The following is a 4,091-nucleotide window of genomic DNA, read 5'->3' on the forward strand; positions in this document are numbered from 1 at the left end:
AATAGGTTTTCATTCTTTACATAAACTACTCCTAATGCATATACATTTTTCATACATTTATTTCCTTTTTTTTGCTAAAGCAAGAGTTGTACCTTCGTTATCATTAAATCGGAAAAATATTTACATAGAATACAACCATCCACATGGGCTCATGGACTTAGCCAAAACTACTTTCTAAAAAACCAAGGGTCTTGAGTTAAGTGTGATAACTCCGAACCCTACCCACAAAACAACTCCACCCTCAAAAGCAAATAGTACCAAGGCCATAAAATCTACCCACCAAATCCGGATGGGGGACAAAGCCTTTGATCTCCACCATCAGTACTCCTTGCCCGATCCAACAGTAGAGGAGGACATCGTTGTGCCAAGACTGCCGCCAATTAACAGTTTGGACCCACCAACATGCATGGAGGTTCCTGACCGTAGATCCTCCCAACTTGATCCAACGGTAGAGGAAAATATCGCAATGCTTAGAAGTCCGCCTTTTAACCTTATGGACCCACTGACATGCACGATGAATCTTAGCCGTTGATCCGTTGTGCTTGATCCGATGACTGAGGATCATATCGCACGGATCAAAAGTGCTGCTAGTTAACGTGTGATAAGGGCGGTAAACTAACCCACCCTTGGGCCACGTGTAGCACGATGAGTGGGATCGCTCCCAAATCTTAAAAACCGCTTGCTGCCCAAGAGGCCCCCGATACACCGAAAACCACTCTGCGGGCAGATTAGCGTCCTTGTACAGAGAATCAGGAATATTCCGGCCGCCACTTGTGCCTGGATTCCGGCCACTCACGCCTTCTCCTTTGCACCCGTTTGTGAGCCCATGTGAAGTAAAACCCCATCCCTCCGGCCAACTACCCGGGCAGCAGAAACTGTCGAGCAACCCAAGAAAGAACAAAAATAGGAAAAACTTGTAACTCATAACTAAACCAAATTAACTGGACAGAGCCGCCATGGTATTGTTACGATACACCTTCATATCTTCGTCAGCTTGGCAGTCGCACTGTTCCTTGAGACCATCCTGAGGCAACCCTTGCCAACCCATCGCGACCTTGTTATTGGTACACTTCACTCCTTGATTAGCCAGTAGATCTGCCAGTTTGTTGGCCTTCCTACGCACATGGTTAAAACTTACCGTGCGTAGGCCTCTGAGGTGGAGCTGGATCCTTTGAAAGACCTGGATCAACCTCCAGTGTTTTGAAACCTTCTCCGGCTCCGAGCCCCAACTAATTCTTTTGACTGTGTTGATGATTAACTCAGAGTCAGCTTCGATAATCACATTTTGCCAATTATCCTGCACCAGGAGTTCTAAGCACTGCTCCATAGCCATGGATTCTGCCATGTTATTTGTGGCTCTACCCAAATGGCCATGGAAGATGGAAAGAATATTACCGGTTTCATCCCTTAACACCCCTCCAAAGCCCGCAGTGCCCGGGTTGCCTTTTGAGGCCCCATCTATGTTATATTTCAGAAAGCCCATAGGGGGAGGATGCCAGAAGTCCTGCTCAGTATCCATTAACTTAACCTTTCTGTTCAGGTCCTGCGGAATAAGCCCCTGCATGCCCAACTGTCTTAGAATCCTCATATCAGCATCTGTAGGTGGATTCTTAGGGGGATTTCGCACAATGGTACCAACCGTTTCCTTAAGTTGAGCCAAGGTCTGCTCAAAAAGACATTGGAAGGGTCTTTTTTCATTTTGGAAAATTCTCTTGTTCCTTTCTTTCCAGACATTCCAAATAATGAAGCTGGGCATAAGAGCCCAAGCTGAGCCAAGAATTTCATAATCTGAAAAATTTCGCCTCCAATTGGTTAGGGTGTTGATGATACTCCCTTTATCCCTGTCGGTCTTTTGGAAGATGTTGGCGAAAGAATCCCACAAATTAGAGGTGAAGATACAATTATTGAGGAGGTGTTCCATGGTTTCCTCTTGGGCCTCACAGAGCTGGCATCTGGAAGGCCCCAGAACACCCCTTTTCCTTATGTTATCCCATGTCAAGATTTTCTTATGATAAACTAGCCACATGAAGAGTTTAATCTTCATCCAGCCTTGATGTCTCCATAGATTCTGCCAAATTCTATCCAGAGCAAGAGAATCCATCTCAAGGAGTATGCGTTTTGCCTCCTTAAGATTAAAGGTGCCCTCATTGTTGTTGCCCCACCTTAACTGGTCATGCCCCCCTGTCATTAGAATCTTCCTTTGTTCCAACATCTGCATAAGAGCCTCTGCTTTAGCTTTCAAGGGGCTATCTTCCCTGTAAACCATGTTCCTCCAATTTCTCCATTTGCCTGCATTATTGGTTTGGTCCCAAAAATCTTTTACCTTTGATAACCCTATGATGTCTATCTCTCTCTTGAGGTCCACAAATTCCTCTTTTAGCAGTGTTGGTTCTTGTTGCCACTTATCTTCCCAAAATAGTGCCAGATCCCCCTCTTTGATTTCCCAGAAGCTATTTTTTTGTACTAAGCCTCTATTCTCCCAGGCCTTATTCCAGATGTATGAGCCCTTTATATTTCCAGACATCCTTATATGATCGTTAATTTTCCAAGTGCTGGCATATTTTTCTGTCCAGATACTAGCCCACTGAGCCTTTGGTTCTTTGACCCATCTCCACCATAATTTAGCCCCTAAAGCCCTGCTTAGAACCTCTGGATCATCCAAACCAAGACCTCCATGATTTTTGGGTTTGCAAATCTTTTCCCAAGCAACCAAGGCCCATTTCCTTTTTTTCTCCCCCTTACCCCAGAGGAAGTCTCTTTGAATGGTTCTGAATTGTTGTAAGACTCCTTTTGGTGCTGGGAGTGCTGATAGCATGAAAACTGGGATAGATTGGAGAACAGCCTTTGTAAGCACCAACCTGCCAGCCAAGTTTAAAGATCTGATGGTCCAATTCCTGATTTTATCCTGCATCTTATTAATCACCAGCTCCCATATGCTCTTATGTAGAGGTTTAGCAGTTAGAGGGACTCCCAAATATTTTGAAGGTAGAGAATCCCTTTGAAAGCCTAGAATTCTGGAGATATTCCTTTGAATAGCAATATCGGTATTAAAGAAAAAGATCTTAGATTTGGAAAGATTAACCTCCATACCTATGGCCATGAAAAGTCACTTAGAAGTTGTTTGTATGCCAAAGCTTCTTTGACTGTAGGGATTCCCTGCAACATGGTATCATCCACAAATTGTTGATGAGTCAAGGTCTGTCCATTCTCAGAAAGTTGAAGACCCTTGATTTTGCCTTCTTCTTTTGCCTGCTTAATCGATCTACCAAGTCCTTCCATCATGAGTATAAAGAGAAAGGGAGAGAGTGGATCTCCCTGCCTAAGGCCTCTTGAGGGAATAAAAATCTCGGAGGGAGAACCATTTACCAAAATTGAAAAGCTGGAAGAAGTTACCAGAGCCATGACCCATCTAACCCAATTATGATCAAACCCAAAAGCAATAAGAACCCTCCTTATATAGGTCCAGTTCAACTTATCAAAGGCTTTGGCTAGGTCTAGTTGCATGATCATTCCAGCCTTCCTGTTGCTAGTCAGTGAGTGCACCACCTCCTGTGCTTGAATGATGTTGTTGAGAATTTGTCTGCCTTCCACATAACCAGATTGTTCCCCAGACACAAGAGTGGGGAGAAGAGGTTTGAGTCTATTGGCCACAACCTTGGATATGATCTTGTAAACCACATTGCACAATGCTATGGGTCTAAACTTATCCAGAGTTAGGGAATTGTCCTGTTTAGGGATCAGAGAGATGAAGGAGGTGTTGAGTGCCTTCAGAATAGTTCTATTCCTCCTGGAATCTTCTACTACATTCAAAATATCCTGTTTAACAATATTCCAGCAAGCTTTAAAGAAATCCACATTAAAACCATCAAGGCCCGGCACTTTACCATTCTGCATTTCCTTGAGGACTTCACTGATTTCCTCTTCAGTTGCCGGCCTATTGAGGTTGAAATTATCCTCTTTGGACACTAATCTTGGTATATGTCTAGTTAGATCCTTGATGAAAGGCTCTCTGTTTGGAATGGTTTCCTTTACAATCCCACAAAAGTGCTGAACTAACACAGCTTCTATTTCTTCATGGGTGCTGAGCAGTT

This window comes from Pinus tabuliformis, chromosome 9 (genome assembly GCF_031772625.1).
Source record: "Pinus tabuliformis cultivar Carrire ecotype Pingquan chromosome 9, CPIR1, whole genome shotgun sequence".
NCBI lineage: Eukaryota > Viridiplantae > Streptophyta > Pinopsida > Pinales > Pinaceae > Pinus > Pinus tabuliformis.